Here is a 26301-nt window from a genome sequence, read left to right as displayed (position 1 = left end):
CTCGGTGCCGGTCTCCTCAGGGATCGCCTCAGAAGGGTCCAATCGTGCAGGCTCCCGAGTGCTGCTCACCGTGCTGTGGAATAAAGAGAAAAAAAAACAATTAAAATAGTGACATGGTATGGCCCTGGCTGAAAAAAAAAAGTTACATCTAAACATTTTTTTGTCACATGTGGTGTGTAATATTTACCTTCTGGTGAGCATTGTTTCCCGGAGGAACGACAGGGCTCGTGCGTACTTGTACTTGCTCCTGCGTCCTCCAGATCCACTCGGGGCCCGAATCTCTTTATTGAACTCCTTCTTGAAACGATCCCTCACAGACCGCCACCGCTTCACAATTCTCTCCCCTGAAACGAGAAAGGACAAAGTGGTTAGTATACAACATCAGTGTTTCCCAAACTCCAGTCCTCATGGTCCCCAGGGGTCATGTTTTCAGGATTTCCAAAGTAAATAGAAATCCTGAACACATGATCCGTGGGGACCACGAGGACTGGAGTTCGGGAAACACTGGTTTAAATCAAGCAACCGGTACTGTATATACTTACGCTCTTTAATCTGGCCCGAGCTTCGAGGTCCTCCCAGCGGTCCACAAGGAGCGAACAGATTTCCTCCCAGAGTCGCCGGGTAACAATCAGGTCAGCATGGCGGCGGTCAGCCATATTCCAGAGCGGCTCCCTTTCTCTGACGAGATCAATGAGGTGGTCCACATCGATTCCTCCATCCTCACCGTCCGAGTCGGGAGCACGCTGTGAAGGCTGTTAAAGAAAAAGACAAAAATAACATAATTAGCCTCCACAAAAGAAATGAAATAAAAAGTGCAAAAAAAAAAGCAAAAATATTTATACTTACACGCTGGTGACCGCCGCGTTGCTGTCGCCGACGACCCTGGGAGGCACTGAGAGGACCTCTTGGCCGAGCACCAGATTGGGAAGACTAGAGAAGAAAACAAAAAATGTTATGTCTTTGGATGTAGGCATTTGTTTGCTGTGTGTGGTCTGCAGAACATTGTTTTCTATGTGTTGTGTGTAGTGTGATGTTGTGTTTCTGCGTTTGATGCAAAAAAATTACCAATTGTGAGCCCACTCCAAGTGTCTGTCCACCCCTTCCTTCTTCTTCTGGGAGCTCCTCTTCATCTTGTGATTCCTGTTTTGAAATAAAAGGCAATGATTAGACATATATTACAGAGATGATGGATTTTGGAAATAAAAACTTACCGTCAAACGCTGACGATGCGAGGGAGGGCTCCCAGAAGAAGATGTGCTGTCTTCCTGATGGCCAGACTCCATGGCTGTGGGTGGTGTTCCTGCTGCTGCCATTGCTGCTGCTGCTGCTGCATCTATTGGGTGGCTGTTGAATAAAGAGAAACAAAGGGCCAATGAATATCTTGATATTCCATAGCCCTAGTTTGGAGGAATGGGGGATTTGATAATTACCGTCTCTCATCTGCTGCTGGACTCCCCTCCCGTTGTTCAGCATGCTGCTCCATTTGGGGTGGTGCTGATGGTGCTGCTGCTGCAGATGTCTGCTGCCTTCTCCTGCTCCTGTTTCTTGGCTTGGGTGGCATGTTGGGTGTGGCTGAGGGTCCCACTGTCTGGCTTTTATATATGTCTTGTGGGCAGCGCTACTGAGCATGCTCAGACCAAAAAAACCGGATCCGGCGCATTGCAGCGCTCATAGGCTTTTTCGCCGGAGACAAAAAACGTTACAGTAGCCGTTTTTTCCAGACGCTGGATCGCGTCACATTGCCGGATCCGGCGAAAATCGGATGAAACGCATGGCCATCTGGCTCGATCCGGCTCTAATGCAAGTCAATGGGGGGGAACCGGATCCGGCATTGCATTTCGCCGGATCCGGTTTCTGTCAAAAGCGCCGGATCGCGCCTGACGGCGAAAACCTGATGTGTGAAAGAGGCCTTACTGACAGAGAATGCCAGTATGGAGTGAGCATAAATACCCCTCCCAGATCCAAAGAGAGGCCGGCAATGTTAACCCTGTCAGAACAGGACATTAACCATGTCCTAACCATGACACCTGGGCAGCAGCCGCAGTAATATTCGCAGCTGAGGTTGAACGATCAAGAGCCACCAACCTGCCCCCCCTGCTGCCAAATGTGCTGCAGTAGTTGCTGTTTATCCACCATTACTAGCCAGACCCTGGCGCCAGTATAATGTTAGGGCTGGCAGAACGCACCAAATTATACAATAATAGTAGGTGCGTTCGCAGCCTGGGGTCCACCGTGCAGAGGTGGTACATTGCTGCTAAGTAAAGGCGGAAGTATAAAGCAGTGTGGGAAGGTCACACGTGGGTTAACGTCACCTAGTGTGAACAGCAGCGACTCTGTTAACTCACAGAGCCACACTACCGCTGAACATAAACACCGGAGCCTGTTTAACTCACAGAGCCCGGCCAAGTCGCACACAGAAAGCGGTCATAGACCCTACCCCAAGGACACGGGGTCAGAGTCCCTTTAGACCTGAGCGCACGGCGTCGCAACTGCGGACACCGTTATAAACGCTGACTTCAGTGTGTAGAGCACTTGCACTGTGGCGTGCCGTGCCACTGGTGGAGACCAATGCCTGTCACTGACTCTGACCTACCTACACCTAAGCCTGGGCGCTTAACAGGCTAGGCTGCACAACACATGCGTACCAAGGGTAGGGGTTCTTAATGAGTCATTCACCAGAGATATTCATACATGCATACGACACACACTCTTGATAGTCAGCTAATGCAGTCTATACTAGCGCTTGGCCATGCGAACCTTTCATAGCCGCGTGCTTCCGGGACTTTCCTGGCGTTTTGGATGGACCAATCCTAGCTGGAGAAGGACCTGAGCACGTGACCTTCGATCTCCAATGGGAGATCACACCACGGGCATGCTCAGTGGACCGCAAGGAGGACTTAGTCCCTGGAGAGACTCGCTGCTGGCCAGCCTGCGTTGCTAAAGGTGGACCAGAGGTGGCAGCAGCAAGCAAGCCCACAGTGCTGGTCTGAGCAGAGCGCTGGGAACGACAAGTCTACTGAGCAGGCTCCTCTGCAGCCGAAGGAGAATGGGAGACCGCCGAGTGCAAGGCTCAAGATTCATACCAGGAAAGGGGGGTGAGGGGACAATGCATACCAGGAAAGGGGGGTGAGAGGACCACTCATACCAGGATTGGGAGGTGAGAGGACCATCCATACCTGGATTGGGGGTGAGGAGTACCATGCATATCAGGATTGGGGATAAGAGGACCATGCGTACCAGGATGTGGAATGGGGTGTCATGCATACCAGGATTGGGGGTGAGGGGACCATGCATTTATTCGGACTCCCATGACAGCACCACGAGAGAGGGGATCCGCCCTTCGGGAACAGGAAACCTACAGATACAAAAAGGGCGGCACCTCTCCCACGCATCAGTTGGTTTCCTGTTCTTGAGGGGACAGGATCCTACAGATGATATACCGGATCCCAGGCCGGCCGGCCGGTACAGGTAGCGAGGGGGGTCTCCTACCTCGGCCTGGTGCGGAGCTCCTGGAGGACGCCACGGTGGCCCAGGATGGGTGGCACGACGGTGGCGGATACAGCAGGGAGCGGCGTCCGGAGGAGGTCCGTCTCCAGGAGTGGAAGCCGCCGCCAGTAAGTATGCCCTCCGGGGGCTCCCAGCTCCGGCGGCGCGATCGCGGAGGTTGGGGGGGGCGGCACAGCTGCTGGGGCTGGGGAGCGCTCCATAGTGGTCACATCGGAGTCGCGGTGATGTCAGGGGGTGGAGCCTGGGGGCGCTTCAGGATTGGCGGCGCCACTGCGCAGGCGCGGGGACCCAAGATGGCGGCGCCCATCGGGAGGACGCCGGTAAGCGCCGGTTCCCCTGCCCAAAGCGGCGCCAGCTGGGGAGGGGGGCCCTATTAGGGGGGAGGGCACGGCAGGAGGACATCTGCTGTCCGGAGGAGGGGTATATAGGCAGGACCCTAGATGGGTGCCTTGCCTTGGCCACATTATTGCGAGCAGTAATGGAGAGCGATCAGGAGCAGCAGCAGCAGCAAAAACAGCGGCAACAGCGACAATCTTCACTGCCGCCCCTGGATGACCTTAGGCAAGTCAAACAGAAGAAGAGAGAGGCCCGTGACAGTAAGGAGTGTCCGGGACGAAGTGACCAATCCAGTCATAAAGGCTTCTCTAGGCAGCAAGGAGCGTCGACTGAGAAAAATCCCCCTCATTCTCCGGTACTTGATTGTGGCACTGGTAAGTGATCTTCGTGAATGTTCACTCAGTGACGGGGCCTCCTTCTGTGTTTTATTCTAGGGGAAGAAAGCTATGAGTAAAACCAAACACAGGGAATGCGCACTCTGTGCATGCCCATTACCAGACTCATGCCCCAAAAAGTTGTGTCCCCCCTGTATCCAGCAGACAGTGGCGGAGGAGTCGCCCGCAGTAGCGGCGTGTTTAAGGGATATAGTAAGGGCAGAGATGAAGGAAACCCTAAAATCCCTGTCCCAACCAGAAAGTTTAAGGGGTGAGGACCCGGTGGAGTCGGATTCCTTGACAGAGTGGAGGAGAAGTAAGGACTCCCATATTTCATCTCCCTCGTCCTCCTCAGAAGAAATGGACTCTGGTCGGTTTTGCCTGCCGCTTGACCGAGTAGACAAGTTAGTAAAAGCAGTCAGAGTGACAATGGAGGTGGAGGAGCCAAAGCCTCAATTATACATGCAGGATGTAATGTTCGGGGGGGGCTGGAGCAGAGGAAGCGTAGAGTCTTCCCACTAAACGAAAAGATTCAGGCTCTCATCCGCAGAGAGTGGGAAAAAAACAGATAAAAGAGGGTCGCTACCACCAGCCCTCAAGCGGAGATATTCCTTTGACGATTCAGCAATGAATACTTGGGACAAAGCCACCAAATTAGATGCAGCTATTGCGAAAGCATCAAAAAGATCTTCACTACCCTTTGAAGACTTGTGGTCCCTTAAGATCCTCTAGACAGGAAGGCAGATACCTTCCTTAAATATACCTGGGAGATGGCAGCCGGTTCCTTAAGACCACCAGTAGCATCAACTTGCACGGCCAGGTCCATGATGGTCTGGTTGGACCAGTTAGAGTCGCAGTTAAAACAAGGAACATCTAGACAGGCAATCCTTGGGGCCCTACCAATAATCCAGGATGGCGCAGCCTTCCTAGCAGATGCCTCGGCTGATGCAGTCAGAATGGCCGCCAGGGCAGCAGGACTCTCTAATGCGGCTCGGAGAGCCCTGTGGCTAAAGTGCTGGCCGGGAGATATTCAGTCCAGGGCGAAACTCTGTACTATCCCGTGTGGGGGGGAATATTTATTTGGAGCGGTCCTGGACGAACTGCTGGAGAAGGCCGGGGATGATAAGAAAAAATTCCCAAATCTTTGGTCCGCATCTTACCGACGTCCGTTTAATAGAAGGAGATTCGGTCAAGGGAGAAGGCGTAACCCTTCACCTAATAGAGACCGTCCCAGATGGGAGGATAGAAGAAGAGGTACAGGCTTCATGTTCAGACGCTCGTCGAAAGAGCGAAAAAGACAGAACCAATGACTAGCAATTCCCGTGGGGGGTAGACTGTCATCCTTCCTCCCAGCATGGCTACAGGTCACCAATAGTGACTGGGTGCGGAATGTGATATCCACCGGACTCAGGTTGGAGTTCACTCAAGTCCCACAGGTTACCTTTAATCCAACACCCTTAAGGTCTTCACCCCTCGAGCAAGCGGCTTTAGAAGCAGAGGTCTTGAACCTGTGCCTGAAAAACGTTCTGATAGAGGTTCCAGAATCTGAGAGAAGAAGAGGGTTCTACTCTCCCTTATTCCTAATCCAAAAACCGGATAAAACATTCAGAACGATTATTAATTTACGTTTCCTTAATGAATTTTTGGTTAAACGCACCTTTAAAATGGAGTCCATTAATTCTACAATAAAGATGATGTTTGAACGGTGTTTTATGGCGGTCGTGGACTTGAAAGATGCATACTATCATGTGCCCATCCATGCAGATTTCCAGCAGTTCCTGAGAGTGGCGGTATCAATAGACGGTATAATCCGTCATTATCAATATAGAGCCCTTCCCTTTGGTCTCTCAGCAGCGCCCCGGGTATTTACAAAAATAGTGGCCGAAGTTATGGCTCATTTACGGGAAGTTGACATCTTAATTATCCCATACTTAGATGATTTTTTGATTGTGGGAAATTCAGTGGACCATTGTCTATCTCAGATAGAAAAAGCTAAGTCCAGATTAGAGAACCTCGGATAGATAATAAATTACGAGAAATCCCGATTTCAGCCCTTAAAGGTCCAGAAGTTTCTAGACTTGCTGTTAAATTCAGAAACTCAGCAGTGTCTGTTACCATTAGATAAATTACAGCAGATACAGCAGCAGGTTCTTCGGGCAATCGATAAACCCTCCATGACCCGCAGGTAGGCCATGTCCCTGTTAGGCTCCCTAACCTCATGTATCCCAGCGGTCAAGTGGGCACAATTCCACACTAGGGCCCTTCAGAAAGACGTCCTGGTTAATAGCAGAACCTTAGAGGGCTTCTTGCAGGGTCAAGTATTGCTAAGCCCCTCAACTATTACATCTCTTAGGTGGTGGCTCGATGTCGGAAATTTAGCCTCGGGGGTGCCCTGGGTGATGCAGATAACCCGCGTAATAACCACAGACGCTAGTCCTTGGGGTTGGGGGGCCCATATGGGGGACATAGTGGTACAGGGACAGTGGGACTCCGATGCTGAGACCTCATCTAACCAGAGGGAGCTGCTGGCGATTGAATTGGCCGTTAAAAAACTCATTATGTATCTACAGGGCCATCATGTGAGGATACTCTCAAACAACCAGGTAGCGGTAGCCTATGTCAACCACCAAGGTGGAACCGCTCCAAAGCCCTGATGCGGATAACGGAACGTCTCCTTCAGATAGCAGAGAAAAATTTTCTATCTTTAACCGCACTCCAGATCAGCGGAAAAGACAACATGAAGGCAGACTTTCTAAGCCGCAGGGCCCTAAAGCAGGGAGAATGGGCTTTAAACTCAGACATCTACAGTCATGGCCAAAAGTATTGACACCCCTGCAATTCTGTCAGATAATACTCAGTTTCTTCCTGAAAATGATTGCAAACACAAATTCTTTGGTATTATTATCTTCATTTCATAGAATCATAGAATCGTAGAGTTGGAAGGGACCTCCTGGGCCATCTGGTCCAACCCCCTGCTCAAAGCAGGATTCGCTAAATCATCCCAGTCAGATGTCTGTCCAGCCTCTGTTTGAAGACTTCCATTGAAGGAGAACTCACCACTTCTCGTGGCAGCCTGTTCCACTCATTGATCACTCTAACTGTCAAAAAGTTTTTTCTAATATCTAATCTGTGTCTCCTCCCATTCAGTTTCATCCCATTGCTTCTAGTCTTTCCTTGTGCAAATGAGAATAAAGTTGATCCTTCTACAATGTGACAGCCCTTTAGATATTTGTAGACAGCTATTAAGTCTCCTCTCAGTCTTCTCTTTTGCAAACTAAACATTCCCAAATCCTGCAACCTTTCCTCATAAGACAGGGTTTGCAGACCGGTCACCATTCTGGTCGCTCTTTTCTGAACTTGCTCCAGTTTGTTGATGTCTTTTTTAAAATGTGGTGCCCAAAACTGGACACAATATTCCAGATGAGGTCTGACCAAAGAGGAGTAGAGGGAAATAATGACTTCACGTGATCTAGACTGTATGCTTCTGTTAATACATCCTAGAATTGCATTTGCCTTTTTTGCTGCTGCATCACACTGTTGACTCATATTCAGTCTGTGATCTATTAGTATACCCAAGTCTTTTTCACATGTGCTGTCACTTAGCCCTATTCCTCCCACTCTATATATGCTTTTTCCATTTTTATTGCCCAGATGTAGTACTTTGCATTTCTCCCTGTTAAAAACCATTCTGTTTGTTGCTGCCCACTTCTCCAGTTTATTTAAATCTTTTTGAATCCTCTCTCTCTCTTCTCTAGTATTAGCTATCCCTCCTAGCTTTGTGTCATCAGCAAATTTAATCAGTTTACCCTCAATTCCTTCATCTAAATCGTTGATAAAGATGTTGAACAATACAGGGCCCAGGACAGAGCCCTGTGGTACCCCACTTGAGACATTCTTCCAACTGGATGTGCAGCCATTTACGACCACTCTTTGGGTCCGATCACTAAGCCAGTTATGAATCCACCTAACAGTTGCCTTGTCCATTCCATACTTAATCATTTTTTCAATAAGGATTGTATGAGAGACTTTGTCAAATGCTTTGCTGAAGTCAAGATATACTATATCTACAGCATTTCCTTGATCCACCCAATCAGTGATACCGTCATAGAAGGAAATTAAGTTAGTCTGACATGACTTATTAGTTACAAACCCATGCTGACTCTGTTTAATCACTTCATTCTTATCCAGGTATTGACATACATTTTGTTTAATAATTTGTTCAAAGATCTTTCCTGGTATAGAAGTCAGACTCACCGGCCTATAGTTACCTGGGTCCACCTTCTTCCCCTTTTTGAAGATAGGAACAACATTTGCTCTTCTCCAGTCTTCTGGCACTTCTCCTGTTCTCCAAGAATTTTCAAAGATTATAGAGAGGGGTTCAAAAATTTCTTCTGCTATCTCCTTCAGTACTCTGGGGTGTAATTCATCTGGACCTGGAGACTTGAATTCATTTAGGCTAGCTAAGTGTTTCCTCACTATCTTTCTGTTTATAGATATCCTGGATTCTTCTATTCCCTTAATAGGACAGTGAATAACAGTTGATGTTACATTTCCTTTCTGAGAGAAAACAGATGCAAAATAGGAATTTAAAAGTTCAGCCTTCTCAACATCCTGTCTTACCATTTCATCATTTTCATCCTGTAAAAATCCTATAGCATCTTTGACTTTTCTTTTACTTTTGACATATCCCCATAATCCTTTATTATTGCTTTTGACATCTCTTGCAAGCCTCAATTCATTTTCAGCTTTAGTTAATCTGATTTGTGCCCTGCAGGTTCTGCAGACAGCATTATATTCTTCTTTAGATATGCCTCCCTCTTTCCATTTTATAAACATTTTTTTCTTCCTTTTTAGCATGTGCTTAAGTTCTGTGTTCATCCATCCTGGTTTCCTTAACTGCTTCCTATTCTTCCCTCTTTTCGGAATTGTTAACAACTGTGCTTTGAGAATTTCATTTTTCAAGATTTCCCATCCTTCCTGGACATTTTTGTCTTTAAGGATATCCAGCCATTGGATTCCTCCAATTCTCTTTCTGAATCCCTTAAAATCTGCCTTTCTGAAATCTAACCTTGACGTCTGAGTCTTCACAGGTCTTCCGCCTCTAGTTATCCAAAATTCTAAAATAGCATGGTCGCTACCTCCTAGGGTCCCAGCCACTTTTACCTCCTCAACCATTTCCTCCCTGTTTATAAGGATTAGATCCAAGGTAGCAGTTCCCCTTGTTTTCTCCCTTACCTTTTGGAAGATAAAGTTGTCAGCAAGAGAGGATAAGAATTTCCTTGACCTGTTAGTTTTGCCTGAGAGAGATTCCCAACAAATGTCTGGATAGTTGAAATCTCCCATGACAACTATGTCATATTTTTTGGAGAACTTGGTCATTTGATGCATAAAGAGTTCATCCATAGCTTCAGCTTGCACAGGCGGCCTGTAGTAAATGCCTACAATGGTGTCCTTTCCATTGTTCTGTCCTTGTATTCTTACCCAAACAGTTTCCACAGAACTCCCAGTCTCTGAAGCTTCAATCTCTGTGCAGATATACGCGTTTCTAACATACAATGCGACACCCCCTCCTCGTTTATCAAGTCTGTTTCTTGCAAATAAGTTGTATCCTTCTAGTCTTGTATTCCAATCATGTGTATTGTCCCACCAAGTTTCAGTGATTCCAATGACATCATATTTCTTTTCCTGTGTTAGTAGTTCCAATTCTCCTTGTTTGTTGCCCATGCTTTGTGCATTAGTATAGAAACATTTTAGTTTGTGATTGGTTTCTCTTTCTCCAATATTTTTATTAATTAGATTCTTTCGTCTTTGTTCTTCCTTTCCACTTCTAATAGCAGAGTTCTCAATAGCATTTGTCAGGTGTATGGCTTTTTCTGGTCTTTTGCTTCCCTTCCCATGTTGTTCTAGTTTAAAGCTCTCCTCACAAGTGTAGCAAGGCGACTTCCAAATACATGCTTACCAGTCTTCGTAAGGTGCACCCCATCTCTAGCAAGTAGTCCATCGTATAAGTAGTTCACTCCGTGATCCAGAAATCCAAATCGTTGCTGACGGCACCATCGACGTAGCCAGTTGTTCACCTGCAGAATCTTATTCCACCTCCTTGTTCCATGGCCATCCACTGGGAGGATGGAAGAGAAGACCACCTGCGCGCCCAGTTCTTTCACTTTCTTGCCTAAGTCTTCAAAGTCTCTGCAGATGGTTTCCAGGTCGTTTCTTGCAGTGTCATTTGTCCCCACATGTAGTAGCAGGAATGGGTAGTCATCTGTAGGTCTGAAGAGTCCTGATATCCTGTCAGACACATCTTTAATTTTTGCACCTGGAAGACAACACATTTCTCTTGAAGTAATATCCGGTCTGCAGATAGCGGCCTCAGTTCCTCTCAACAGGGAATCCCCCATGACCACCACTCTCCGTTTCTTCTTCACAACATTTTTCTTTCTCCATCCAGGAGGACTCTGAAGGCGTACAAGGTTGCTGCTTGTTGGTAAAGTCTTATCCTGATGTATTTCTTCATTGTTTTCCTGCATGAGAGCCTGGTACTGGTTTCTGAGCAGTATGGGTGCTGACTGCCTCCTGATCCTCCTGCTTCTCTGGGACACATGTTTCCATTCCTCTGTTTCTTCAGGTGCACTTTGAATTACTTCTCTTTCTGTAACATGAAGAGATAATTCTGCTCTGTCCAAGAACTCTTCACCTTCCTTAATGATCTTCAACGTAGCTAACCTCTCTTCGAGATTTTGCAACTTTTCCTCCAACAGGGACACAAGCTTGCATTTGTGGCATGTGAAGTTTGGCTTTTCCACTGGTAAGTCTGTGAACATGTAGCAAGAAATGCAGCTCACCAAATGGCTCCTGGCCTCTTCCATCTTGAGATTTCTTAAAAACGATGAAAGATGAGCCCAAATTTTTCCGATTTCCTCTTTTCAGCTGCAACGGCCAAAACCCAGTGATCGTTGAGCTCGCGGAGACTCTTCACTTATCCCAGAAGGCACTGGGAATATGCAAATGATCTCCTCAAGACTCGTCCCCTGGTTTTCCGATTTCCTCTTTTCAGCTGCAACGGCCAAAACCCAGTGATCGTTGAGCTCGCGGAGACTCTTCACTTATCCCAGAAGGCACTGGGAATATGCAAATGATCTCCTCAAGACTCGTCCCCTGGTTTTCCGATTTCCTCTTTTCAGCTGCAACGGCCAAAACCCAGTGATCGTTGAGCTCGCGGAGACTCTTCACTTATCCCAGAAGGCACTGGGAATATGCAAATGATCTCCTCAAGACTCTTCCCCTGGTTTTCCGATTTCCTCTTTTCAGCTGCAACGGCCAAAACCCAGTGATCGTTGAGCTCGCGGAGACTCTTCACTTATCCCAGAAGGCACTGGGAATATGCAAATGATCTCCTCAAGACTCGTCCCCTGGTTTTCCGATTTCCTCTTTTCAGCTGCAACGGCCAAAACCCAGTGATCGTTGAGCTCGCGGAGACTCTTCACTTATCCCAGAAGGCACTGGGAATATGCAAATGATCTCCTCAAGACTCTTCCCCTGGTTTTCCGATTTCCTCTTTTCAGCTGCAACGGCCAAAACCCAGTGATCGTTGAGCTCGCGGAGACTCTTCACTTATCCCAGAAGGCACTGGGAATATGTAAATGATCTCCTCAAGACTCGTCCCCTGGTTTTCCGATTTCCTCTTTTCAGCTGCAACGGCCAAAACCCAGTGATCGTTGAGCTCGCGGAGACTCTTCACTTATCCCAGAAGGCACTGGGAATATGCAAATGATCTCCTCAAGACTCTTAAAAGAAAAAACACAAAAAGAATTGTCCTAAAGCCAAATTGGATATAATTCCACACCAAACATAACAAAGAGGGTGGACAAAAGTATTGGCACTGTTCGAAAAATCATGTGATGCTTCTCTAATTTGTGTAATTAACAGCACCTGTAACTTACCTGTGGCACCTAACAGGTGTTGGCAATAACTAAATCACACTTGCAGCCAGTTGACATGGATTAAAGTTGACTCAACCTCTGTCCTGTGTCCTTGTGTGTACCACATTGAGCACGGAGAAAAGAAAGAAGACCAAAGAACTGTCTGAGGACTTGAGAAACCAAATTGTGACGAAGCATGAGCAATCTCAAGGCTACAAGTCCATCTCCAAAGATCTGAATGTTCCTGTGTCTACCGTGCGCAGTGTCATCAAGAAGTTTAAAGCCCATGGCACTGTGGCTAACCTCCCTAGATGTGGCCAGAAAAGAAAAATTGACAAGAGATTTCAACGCAAGATTGTGCGGATGTTGGATAAAGAACCTCCACTAACATCCAAACAAGTTCAAGCTGCCCTGCAGTCCAAGGGTACAACTGTGTCAACCCGTACTATCCGTCGGCATCTGAATGAAAAGGGACTGTATGGTAGGAGACCCAGGAAGACTCCACTTCTTACCCTGAGACATAAAAAAGCCATGCTGGAGTTTGCCAAAACTTACCTGAAAAAGCCTAAAACATTTTGGAAGAATGTTCTCTGGTCAGATGAGACAAAAGTAGAGCTTTTAGGGCAAAAGCATCAACATAGAGTTTACAGGAGAAAAAAGAGGCATTCAAAGAAAAGTACACGGTCCCTACAGTCAAACATGGCGGAGGTTCCCTGATGTTTTGGGGTTGCTTTGCTGTCTCTGGCACTGGACTGCTTGACCGTGTGCATGGCATTATGAAGTCAGAAGACTACCAACAAATTTTGCAGCATAATTTAGGGCCCAGTGTGAGAAAGCTGGGTCTACCTCAGAGGTCATGGGTCTTCCAGCAGGACAATAACCCAAAACACACTTCAAAAAGCACTAGAAAATGATTTGAGAGAAAGCACTGGAGACTTCTAAGGTGGCCAGCAATGAGTCCAGACCTGAATCCCATAGAACACCTGTGGAGAGATCTAAAAATGGCAGTTTGGAGAAGGCACCCTTCAAATATCAGGGACCTGGAGTAGTTTGCCAAAGAAGAATGGTCTAAAATTCCAGCAGAGCATTGTAAGAAACTCATTGATGGTTACCGGAAGCGGTTGGTCGCAGTTATTTTGGCTAAAGGTTGTGCAACCAAGTATTAGGCTGAGGATGCCAATACTTTTGTCCGGCCCATTTTTGGAGCTTTGTGTGAAATGATCAATGTTTTGCTTTTTGCTTCATTCCCTTTTGTGTTTTTTTATTTAAGACAAATTAAATGAAGATAATAATTCCAAAGAATTTGTGTTTGCAATCATTTTCAGGAAGAAACTGAATATTATCTGACAGAATTGCAGGGGTGTCAATACTTTTGGCCATGACTGTACAACCAGATTGTCCGCAAATGGGGTCAACAGGAGGTGGACCTCTTTGCCACCAAAGAAAACAGGAAGGAAAAAATCTTTCTGCTCCCTAAATCCCAGGGAAAATCCACTGGCCGTGGACGCCCTCCTAATAAAATGGAACTTCTCGCTGGCTTATGCTTTTCCGCCTTTGAACCTTCTACCTCTGGTAGTGAGGAAGATCAGGGAAGACGGGGCAAGAGTCATATTGGTTGAGGACCATGTCAGTAAGCGATCCCTGGGTACTGCCGAACCTTCCAGATCTCCTCTACCAGGGGCCAGTCAACCACCCACAAGTAGCGGGACTCCGTTTGACGGCATGGTGTTTGAGAGGACACTAATGAGGGATAGAGGTTTCTCAAAAAATGTAATCGATACACTCCTAAAAAGTAGGAAACAAACCACCACAGGTATCTATGCTAGAAAATGGAGGCGATTCCTGTCCACCTTTGAGTTTAATATCAGGGATGGAATACCCGTAAAACAGATTCTAGAATTCCTCCAGAGGGGTCTCGAGTTGGGCCTTTCCACTAGTACATTGAAAGTACAGGTTTCAGCTTTAGGGGCCCTATTTGCATGCGACATTGCCGGTAACAATTGGGTGGCGAGATTCATTAAGGCAGTTACCAGATCGAGACCCATACTCAAGGATAGGTGTATACCTTGGGACTTAAATTTAGTCCTGACAGCCATGATAGAAAAACCGTTTGAACCTCTGGATTCTGCTTCACTAAAAATGATATCACTTAAGACAGCCTTTTTGGTAGCAATAACATCTGCACGTAGAATAGGCGACATAGGCACTTTCCAGATTGCCCCCTTACACAGAATTCTTACAGGATAGAGTAATCCTAAGGCCAGACCCGGCATACCTTCCCAAGTTAGCATCTCATTTTCATAGGACACAAGAAATAGTTCTGTTTTCCTTCCTCCCTAATCCAACCAATCCTAAAGAACAAAAACTTCAGGCTCTATGTTAAGAGATGCCTACTTAAATATTTAGCAGCCACGGATCCTTGGAGGAAGGAGAACACATTATTTTTATCCTTTCAAGGTCCCAGGAAAGGGTGTAGAGTGTCAAAGCGCACGTTAGCGAGGTGGATTAGGGAGGCTATCTCTCTTGCCTACACAGCAGGTGGCGGTCCGGCTCCACAGAACCTGAGGGCGCATTCCACTCGTGCCATTGCATCATCCTGGGCAGAGAGATCGGGAGTATCAATTGACCAGATATGTAAGGCGGCCACCTGGTCATCTCCTTCCACCTTTTTTAACCACTATCGGTTAGACATGGGTGCCTCCTCAGATCTCCCCTTCGGGCTAAGGGTGCTGCAGGCTGTAGTCCCTCCCTAAATTAGTTTACATCTCTGTAATTCTCTCGTGGTGCTGTCATGGGAGTCCGAATAAAGTATTAAGTTACGTACCGGTAACTGTATTTTTCGGAAGCCCATGACAGCACCCTTAGTTCCCTCCCTTGTTCACGTATAAGGGTGCACCCCTTTAGAGGATTGTTTTCGCGAGTTCACCTTATGTGGGAGATGGTTTAAAAAATTGTAAATAGGATAGATAGGTTGTATATATTGTATATATGCGGTGTACTAACCATGGTAGCCTCTCAAGCTCTGTAATCCAACTGATGCGTGGGAGAGGTGCCGCCCTTTTTGTATCTGTAGGTTTCCTGTTCCCGAAGGGCGGATCCCCTCTCTCGTGGTGCTGTCATGGGCTTCCGAAAAATACCGTTACCGGTACGTAACTTAATACTATCAGGATGGGGGGGTGAGAGGTAGCATGCATACCAGGATAAGGGGGGTGAGAGGACCATGCATACCAGGATAGGGGGGGTGAGAGGGCCATGCATACCAGGATAGGGGGGTGAGGGGACCATGCATACCAGGAAAGGGGGGGTGAGGGGACCATGCATACCAGGATTGGGGGTGAGGGGACCATGCATACCAGGATTGGGGGTGAGAGGACCATGCATATCAGGATGGTGGGTGAGAGGTAGCATGCATACCAGGATACTGGGGTGAGGGGACCATGCATATCAGGATTGGGGGTGAGGGGACCATGCATACCAGGAAAGGGGGGTGAGGGGACCATGCATACCAGGATACTGGGGTGAGGGGACCATGCATATCAGGATTGGCGGTGAGGGGACCATGTATACCAGGATTGGGGGTGAGAAGACCACGCATACCAGGATTGGGGGGGTGAGAGGACCATCCATACCTGGATTGGGGGTGAGGAGTACCATGCATACCAGGATTGGGAATGAGGGGACCATGCATACCAGGATTGGGATGGTAAGGGGACCATGCATTCCAGGATTGGGGGGTGAGAGGTCCATGCATACCAGGATTGGGAGTGCGGGGACCATGCCTACCAGGATTGGGGGGTGAGGGGACCATGCATACCTGGATTGGGGGGTGAGGGAACCATGGATACCAGGATATTGATGAGCGGGTACCATGCATACCAGGATGTGGAATGGGGTGCCATGCATACCAGGATTGGGGATGTTGGTACCATGCATATCAGGATCGGGGGGTGAGAGGACCATGCATACCAGGATAGGGGGGTGAGAGGACCATTGTATCACCAACCAATCATAAAGCATCTTTTATTTCACCAGAGCTGTTTAAAAGAAGCTTACCTCTGATTGGTTGCTATGAGCAACAGTTTTCCCACTCCACACAACACCTCAGCAGACACTGACATGGTAGGAGAAATCTAGCATCCCCGGGAACATAAGCTCCCAGCCATTGTCTGCCCCCCAGAAAGGAGCAGTGAGCACATGACAGAAATGTACTCTTCAGCTAGTACAGTATATAGCTCTTTTCACAGTATATAGGTATTGACTGAGATGCTCACCTACGCACCTATGGTTACAGTAAATAGCTTAGGTCACGGATGCTAAGGTTAGCATCCCTGATCTAAGCTATTTACTAGGTATACAATATACAGGTACAATATATAGGTATACTATATATAGCTATACAATATACAGCTCTGGTTACAGTATATTAGCTATTTAACCCATTCTACGCCCCGGGTGGCGAGCTATTTTATGAGTATATTGCCTCCAATCCTGGTATGTGCTGCGCCCTCCTATCCTGGTATGCATGGCCCCCCTCATCCCTATCCTGGTATGCATGGTACCCCTAATCCCTATCCTGGTATGTATGGTCCCCTCCCCCCCAATCCTGGTATGCATGGCACCCCATTCCTCATCCTGGTATGCATGGTCCCCTCAACCCCCCAATCCTGGTATGCATGGTCCCCTCACCTCCCCAATCCAGGTATGCATGGTCCCCTCAATCCCCCAATCCTGGAATGCATGGTCCCCTCACCCCCCCAATCCTGGAATGCATGGTCCCCTCAACCCCCAATCCTGGTCTGCATGGTACCCCCTCATACCTATCATGGTATGCATGGTCCCCTCACCCCTAAATCCTGGAATGCATGGTCCCCTCACCTCCCAATCCTGGTATGCATGGTCCCCCCTCATCCCTATCGTAGGATGTATGGTACCCTCTGACCCGCCAATCCTGGTATGCATGATCCCCTCATCCCCAATTCTGGTATACATGGCAGCCCTTACCTCCCAATTCTGGTATACATGGTCCCCTCATCCCCAATCCTGGTATGCATGATACCCCTCATCCCCATTCCTGGTATGCATGGTACTCCTCACCCCCCCAATCCTCATATGCATGGTACCCCCTCATCCCTATTTTGGTATGCATGGTCCCCTCACCCCCCAATCCTGGTATGCATGGTCCCTTCATTCCCAATCCTGGTATGCATGGTACTCCTCACCCCCAATCCAGGTATGGATGGTACTCTCACCTTCCATTCCTGGTATGTGTGGTACTCTCACCCCCATCCTGGTATGCGTGGTCCCCTCACCCCCCCATCCTGGTATGCATGGTCCCCTCACCCTCCTTTCCTGGTATGCACGGTTACCTCACCCCCCTATTCTGGTATGCATGGTCCTCTCAGCCCCCTATCCTGGTATGCATGGTCCTCTCAGCCCCCTATCCTGGTATGCATGGTCCTCTCAGCCCCCTATCCTGGTATGCATGGTCCTCTCAGCCCCCTATCCTGGTATGCATGGTCCTCTCAGCCCCCTATCCTGGTATGCATGGTCCTCTCAGCCCCCTATCCTGGTATGCATGGTCCTCTCAGCCCCCTATCCTGGTATGCATGGTCCTCTCAGCCCCCTATCCTGGTATGCATGGTCCTCTCAGCCCCCTATGTCTTGGAGGCGGTTGGGTGAGGAGCGAATAAGTGTGGAGGAGAGAAGGAGATCTTGGGAGGACCGGAGATTATGTGAGGGAAGGTATCGGGAGATTAGTTCAGAGACATATGGGGAAGACAGGTTATAGATGGCCTTGTAGGTCAGTATTAGTAATTTGAACTTGATACGCTGAGGGAATGGTAGCCAGTGAAGAGATTTGCAGAGGGGAGAAGGGGAGAAGTTGCGAGGAGAGAGATGAATTAGTCGGGCAGCAGAGTTAAGGATGGACTGGAGAGGTGAGAGGGTGTTAGCAGGGGAGACAACAGAAAAGGATGTTGCAGTAGTCGAGGCGGGACATATCCAGCAACGGATTCCGTCTTTTAAAATTGAGCATCCCCAGAATAATTTTTCTTCCTTTATTTTAACCCCTGCGGCTGCTTTATCCATTCTGGCACAAAAAATTCTCTCTCTCTCTCTCCAGAATCCTGTTCCTTTAAATTCCTACAGCTCCAGCTTCGATGGATCTGTCAAAAAAAACGATCCAGTGCATCAGTTTTTTGCAATCTTCACAGGATCCCTTTTTTCACATTTTGATGGATTGTGACTGATGGCAAAAAATTGAAGTGTGAAAGAGGCCTTATATCCAACAATGGATGGTGCTGGATCCGTCGCTGCCCGACTTTTCGATGTACACAAAAAATGTTCCTCTATCCGTTGTCTCCAGCCGAGGAAAGAGATTTGATGACGAATCACTGATTGGGTGAATCAGGGAAATGCTGTAGATATAGTATACCTTGACTTCAGCAAAGCATTTGACAAAGTATATCACGCAATCCTTTTTGAAAAAAGGATCAAGTATGGAATGGACAAGGCAACTGTTAGGTGGATTCATAACTGGCATAGTGATCAGACCCAAAGAGTGGTCGTAAATGGCTGCAAATCCAGTTAGAAGAATGTCTCAAGTGGGGTACCACAGGGCTCTGTCCTGGGCCCTGTATTGTTCAACATCTTTAGCAACAATTTAGATGAAGGAATTGAGGGTAAACTGATCAAATTTGCTGATGACACAAAGCTAGGAGGGATAGCTAATACTAGAGAAGAGAGAGAGAGGATTCAGAAAAATATAAATAAACTGGAGCAGTGGGCAGCAACTAACAGAATGGTTTTTAACAGGGAAAAATGCAAAGTACTACATCTAGGCAATAAAAATGAAAAAAGCATATACAGAAAGGGAGGAATAGGGATAAGCAACAGCTCATGTGAAAAAGACTTTGGTATACTAATAGATCACAGACTGAATATGAGTCAACAGTGCGATGCAGCAGCAAAAAAGCAAATGTAATTCTAGGATGTATTAACCCCTTACCTACAATTGACGTAATATTTCGTCCATGTGACCATGGACCTAATTACCATGGACGGAATATTACGTCACCATGATCAGCGGCGCCCACATGGTGAGCGCCGCTGATCGCGGCCGGGTGTCAGCTAATTATCATAGCTGACACCCGGCACAATGTGTCAGGGGCGGTCACAGACCGCCCCCGACACGTTAACCCCTTGCACACCGCGATCAAACGCGATCACGGTGTACCGGGGGTTAAAGGGAAGCATCGGCAGGGATGGGGCTCCCTCCGTGCTTCCCTGAGCCCCCCACAGCAGCGCAATGTGCAGCGCTGCTGCGGGGGGCTCCTTTCCTCCAGGCCCCCGAATCCAAGATGGCGACGGGGGCCTGAGGAAGCTGGCTTCCTCAGTGCCTGCAAAGCGCAGGCATGAGGAAGTCTGCAGCAGTGCCTGTGACAGATCGCTGATCAGCGATCTGTCACAGGACAGTGATGTCCCACCTGGGACAAGGTAATAAAGTAAAAAAAAAAAAAAAAAAGTGTTAAAAATAATTAAAAAAAAAAAAATCGCTAAATAAATTAGTAAAAAAAAAAAAAAATATTCTCCAATAAATCCATTTTTTCAAAATAAAAAAAACCAAAAACAATAAAAGTACACATATTTGGTATCGCCGCGTCCGTAATGACCTGCCCTATAAAACTGTCCCATTAGTTAACCCCTTTAGCGAACCCCTTAAAAAATAAAAATAAAAAACGAAGCAAAAAATAATAATTTATTATCATACCACCGAACATAAAGTGCAATAACGCGCGATCAAAAAGACACATATAAATATCCATGGTACCGCTGAAAACGTCATCTTGTCCCGCAAAAAACGAGCTGCCATACAGCATCATCCGCAAAAAAATAAAAAAGTTATAGCTCGCAGAATAAAGCAATACAAAAATAATTATTTTTTATATAAAATTGTTTTCATTGCAAAAAACCGACAAAACATAAAAAAACGACCTAAATGAGGTATCGCTGTAACCGTACTGACCCGAAGAATAAAACCGCTTTATCAATTTTACCGCACGCGGAACGGTGTAGACGCACCCCCCCAAAAGAAATTCATGAAACGCTGGTTTTTGTTCATTCTGCGTTCCAAAAATCGGAATAAAAAGCGATCAAAAAATGTCACGTGCCCGAAAATGGTACCAATAAAATTGTCAACTCGTCCCGCAAAAAATAAGACCTCACATGACTCGGTGGATCAAAATACGGAAAAATTATAGCTCTCAATATGTGGTGATGCAAAAACTACTTTTACAATAAAAAGCGTCTTTTAGCGTGTGACAGCCGCCAAACATAAAAACCGCCATAAATAGTAAATCAAACCCCCCGTTATCACCTCCTTAGTTAGGGAAAAATAATAAAACTAAAAGAAAATGTATTTATTTCCATTTTCCCGCTAGGGTTAGGGTTAGGGTTAGGGCTAGGGTTAGGGCTAGGGTTAGGGCTAGGGCTCAGATTAGGGTTAGGGGTGTGTTGAGGTTAGGGTTGGAGTTATAATTGGGGGGGTTTCCACTGTTTGGGCACATCAGGTGCTCTCCAAAGGCAACATGGCGTCTGATCTCAATTCCAGCCAATTCTGCGTTGAAAAAGTCAAATGGTGCTCCTTCCCTTCCAAGCTCTGCCATGCGCCCAAACAGTGTTTTACCCCCACATGTAGGGTATCAGCCTACTCAGGACAAATTACAAAACAACTTTTGGGGTCCAATTTCTCCTGTTACCCTTAGGAAAATAAAAAATTGGGGGCAAAAATATAATTTTGCGGAAAAAAATGTTTTTTTTATTTTCACGCCCAGGCGTTATAAACTTCGGTGAAGCACTTGGGGGTTCAAAGTGCTCTCCACACATCTAGATAAGCTCCGTGGGGGGGTCTAGTTTCCAAAATGGGGTCACTTGTGGGGAGTTTCAATAGTTTAGGTACATCAGGGGCTCTCCAAACGCACATGACACCCGCAGACCAATCCATCAAAGTCTGCATTTCAAAACGTCACTACTTCCCTTCCGAGCCCCGACGTGTGCCCATACAGTAGTTTTCTCCCACATATGAGGTATCAGCGTACTCAGGACAAATTGGACAACAACTTTTGGGGCCCAATTTCTCCTGTTACCCTTGGGAAAATAAAAAAATTGGGGACTAAAAGATGATGTTTGTTGAAAAAATACGATATTTTTATTTTCACGCCCGGTCGTTATAAACTTCTGTGAAGCACTGGGGGGTTCAAAGTGCTCACCACACATCTAGATAAGTTCATTCGGGGGTCTAGTTTCCAAAATGGGGTCACTTGTGGGGAGTTTCCACTGTTTAGGTACATCAGGGGCTCTCCAAAAGCAACATGACACCCGCAGACCATGCCATCAAAGTCTGCATTCCAAAACGTCACTACTTCCCTTCCGAGCCCTGATGTGTGCCCATACAGTAGTTTTCTCCCACATATGAGGTATCAGCGTACTCAGGACAAATTGGACAACAACTTTTGGGGTCCAATTTCTCCTGTTACCCTTGGGAAAATAAAAAATGGGGACTAAAAGATGATGTTTGTGGAAAAAATACGATTTTTTTATTTTCACGCCCGGACGTTATAAACTTCAGTGAAGCACTGGGGGGTTCAAAGTGCTCACCACACATCTAGATAAGTTCCTTGGGGGGTCTAGTTTCCAAAATGGTGTCATTTGTGGGGGGTTTCTACTGTTTTGGTACATCAGGGGCTTTCCTAACGCGACATGGTGTCCGATCTCAATTCCAGCCAAAAACGTCAAATGGCGCCGCTTCCCTTCCGAGCTCTGCCATGCGCCCAAATAGTGGTTTACACCCACATGTGGGGTATCAGCGTACTCAGGATAAATTGCACAATATCTTTTAGGGTCCTGTTACTTTTGGAAAAATAAAAATTGGGGGTGAAAAGATCATTTTTGTGGAAAAAATATGATTTTTTAATTGTACCGCTGTACGTTATAAACTTCTGTGAAGCCCTTGTGGGTTCAAAGTTCTCACCACATATCTAGATAAGTTCCTTGGGGGGTCTAGTTACCAAAATGGGGTCACTTGGGGGGTTTCCACTGTTTAGGTACATCAGGGGCTCTCCAAACGCGGCATGGCGTCCGATCTGAATTCCAGGCAATTTTGCATTGAAAAAGTCAAACGGCGCTCCTTCCCTACTGAGGTCTGCCATGCGCCGAAACAGTGGTTCCCCCCCACATATCAGGTATCAGCGTACTCAGGACAAATTGCACAATAACTTTTGCAGTCCAATTTCTCCTGTTACCCTTGGTAAAATAAAGAAAATTGAACCTGAATTATTTTTTTTGTGAAAAAAAGTTAAATGTTCATTTTTTTTTTAATATTCAAAAAATTCCTGTGACGCACCTAAAGGGTTAATAAACTTCTTGAATGTGGTTTTAAGCACCTTAAGGGGTGCATTTTTTAGAATGGTGTCACTTTTGGGTATTTTCTATCATATAGACCCCTCAAAGTGGCTTCAAATGTGAAGTGGTCCCTAAAAATAAAATGGTGTTGCAAAAATGAGAAATCGCTGGTCAATTTTTAACCCTTATAACTTCCTAACAAAAAAAATTTTGGTTCCAAAATTGTGCTCATGTAAAGTAAACATGTGGGAAATGTTATGTATTAAGTTTTTTGTGTGCCGTATCGCTGTGATTTAAGGGCATAAAAATTCAAAGTTGGAAAATTGCAAAATTTTCAAAATTTTCGCCAAATTTCCGTTTTTTTCACAAATAAACGCAAGTTATTTGAATGCAATTTTACCACTAACATGAAGTACAATATGTCACGAGAAAACAATGTCAGAATCACCGGGATCCATGGAAGCGTTCCAGAGTTATGACCTCATAAAGGGACAGTGGTCAGAATTGTAAAAATTGGCCCGTTAGTTAACGTGCAAACCACCCTTGGTAGTGAAGGGGTTAACAGAAGCATAGAGTCTAGATCACGTGAAGTCATTATTGCCCTCTACTCCTCTTTGGTCAGACCTCATCTGGAGCGACTTCCCCATTGCATGTGCTCTGCAATCAGGCAGGCTCGCTTTTGAAGCCATGGTCACCAACTAGCATGGGTACAGATGAGAAGAAAAAGTTCCCCCCCGTATATAGTGAAGGGTACAGGAGCCCCTTCCCCTAGCATATAGCACAAGCATAGCAGACCCCCAGTATACAGTAATTAATGTAGGTACAGTAGACCACTGTGACGATTAGGAGCAGGTTACGTCCGAGAGTGGACCCTCTGGATCGCAGATCTGGAGCCCCTGGGGTGAGCATGCCAGGTGAAGACCGACCCCTATACAGGGATCGTTTGGGGCAGGACCACAGGGGACAGAAGCGCGACAGCCAGAACCAAGAAGGACGGCTCGAAGGACAGCAAGGCTATGGGAGACAGACGGAACTTAAGGAACTAGAGCATGAGTTCCTGTGCGGGGAAGGAGGAGAAATAGAAACAGCAGGGAAAGTTACAGAGAGACTGGTGGAGAGGCTCATACACAGCCGACAGACAGGGAAGACACTGGGGGAACGCACGGGCAGGGCAAAGGCAGGCAAGGAGGACGGCACAGGAACAGGGACAGAGACAGAACAAACGGGTGACAAGGAATGCTCGTGAAGTGAGAACTACAGTGGAACTGTAGCGGCCAGAAAGGTGCAGGGGTACCACACGATCACCAGGCGCCCTCCTCATAGGGAGGACGCCTGAAATATCCTAGAGCCAGGAAGTACGTCCTCCAGCCCCACCCCTCAGCGACGCCCCCTACCAGAGGAAGAGAGCGGGAGGACGCACGCCCGCGACCTAAGGCCGGCACGTGTGCCCGCAGCAGGGCGGAAGGCAGAGCGGGTGTGCATGTGGACATGTGGGTGTGCATGCAGGTGAGGAGACGCTGCGGCGGGCGCCACCGCTGAAGGGGCATCGGCGGTCACGGCCGCCGATGTCACGGTACCCACCGCCTTACGTCCTTCCCTTCTGAGGTTGGCCAGAAATCTTTTCATGATAAGAGGGGCATTGACATTCTCTCGAGGCTCCCAGGACCTCTCCTCGGGACCAAAACCCCTCCAATCGATAAGAAAGAGAGTTTTTCCCCAGACTTTTTTCATGGCCAAAATGTCTTTTACTTCAAAGACGTCATCCAAGCCAATTGGTGAAGGAGAGGCAGTGGAAGCTGGTTGGAACCGATTCAGAACCACAGGTTTCAGGAGCGAGATATGGAAGGCGTTAGGAACCCGGAGCAAAGCAGGCAACCTCAGTTTATAAGCCACTTCATTAATGCGTCTGATCACTTCAAAAGGCCTGATGTATCGGGGACTTAACTTGTAAGAAGGGACTTTCAGGCGGATATGTTTGGTTGAAAGCCAGACTTTGTCACCAGGATGGTACGGAGGAACATCCTTCCGTCTCTTGTCCGCATGTTTCTTAACTCGGGCACTGGCATTCTCGAGCGCCTCCCTGGTTTCCTTCCAAATTTGCGAAAATCCCTTGGCAAGAGTATCTGCTGCGGGAAATCCTGATGACGTGGAAAAGGGCAGCGGAATACCAGGATTCTGACCTGTTACCACAAAAAATGGTGATTTGGTGGTTGATTCGCTGGGATGGTTATTATGCGAAAATTCAGCTAAGGGTAGGAGAGAGACCCAATTGTCTTGATGGGCATTGGAAAAGTGACGTAAGAAGGTCGTCAATACTTGATTAATTCGCTCCACTTGCCCGTTGGTCTGAGGATGATATGCAGAGGAAAAATCGAGAGATGTACCCATAAATCGACAGAGAGCCCTCCAGAATCGAGAGGTAAACTGGACCCCTAGATCCGACATGATCCGCTGAGGAAGACCATGCAGCCTGAAGATCTGGTGGATGAAGATCTCGGCCAACCTCGGGGCTGACGGCAGTCCGGGTAAAAGAATGAAATGGGCCATCTTGGAGAAGCGATCTGCTACGACTAAGATGGTGGTACATCCAGCTGAGCGGGGGAGATGAGTCACAAAATCCATAGCAATTTGCTGCCAAGGAGTTTCTGGAACTGGTAATGGGTGAAGAAGTCCGGAGGGCAGAGTCCTTGCAACCTTGTTCTGGACACAGGTCGTGCACGAGGCTACATAGTCCATAACATCCTGGCGAAGGGCGGGCCACCAGTAATAACGGGAAAGCAGCAAGAAGGTCTTCTTAGTCCCAACGTGCCCAGCAACTTTAGAGGAATGCCCCCAGCGCAGCACCTCCGAACGTTTGTCTTGGGGAACGAAGGTTTTGCCTGGTGGAGGAGTAGAGAAATTCACAGGAGCCATGGTGATAGCTTTAGCAGGCTCAATAATATATGATGGCTCTTCATTCCTCTCTGGCGACTGCAAAGACCTTGAAAGTGCATTCGCTTTGATGTTTTTATTGCCAGGTCGGAAGTGAAGCTTAAAATCAAAATGGGAAAAATACAGAGCCCATCTGGCTTGCCAGGAATTGAGTCTTTGGGCGGACTGCAGGTAGGCCAAATTCTTGTGGTCCGTGAAGATGGTGATAGGGTGTACTGCCCCTTCGAGTAAATATCGCCACTCCGCTAAGGCCATCTTAATGGCTAGCAATTCCCGGTCTCCAATGGAGTAATTGCACTCCGCAGGCGAAAAGGTTTTTGAAAAAAACCCGCAAGGCACCAGGCTTCCAGATGAGGCCTGCTGGGACAGAACCGCTCCAGCTCCGGTGGAAGAGGCATCCCCCTCTAAGATGAAGGGCCTGCTGGCTACCGGACGATGTAAGATTGGTGCTGATGCAAAAGACCGTTTCAGAGCAAGGAAGGCGTCTTCAGCATCGGGGGACCAGCTGTTTGACTTTGTCCCTTTACGGGTCAGGGCCGTGATGGGTTTGGTAACTGTAGAAAAATGAGGCACAAATTGTCGGTAATAGTTAGCGAATCCGAGGAAACGCTGGATGGCTTTTACACCAACGGGACGAGGCCACTTAAGTACTGCAGAGAGTTTCTATGGATCCATCTTCAGGCCGGAATCTGTGACGATATATCCCAAGAAGGGTAACGATGTTTGCTCAAAGAGGCATTTTTAAATTTTGGCGTAGAGTTGATTCTCTCAAAGACGATGTAGGACCATGCGCACGCTCCTCCGATGAGAGGGCAGATCGGGCGAGAAGATGAGAA

Source organism: Dendrobates tinctorius, unplaced genomic scaffold (assembly GCF_039654945.1).
Source record: "Dendrobates tinctorius isolate UK_male_01 unplaced genomic scaffold, ASM3965494v1 ptg000092l, whole genome shotgun sequence".
Lineage (NCBI taxonomy): Eukaryota > Metazoa > Chordata > Amphibia > Anura > Dendrobatidae > Dendrobates > Dendrobates tinctorius.
Note: the sequence above shows the minus strand (reverse complement) of the source record.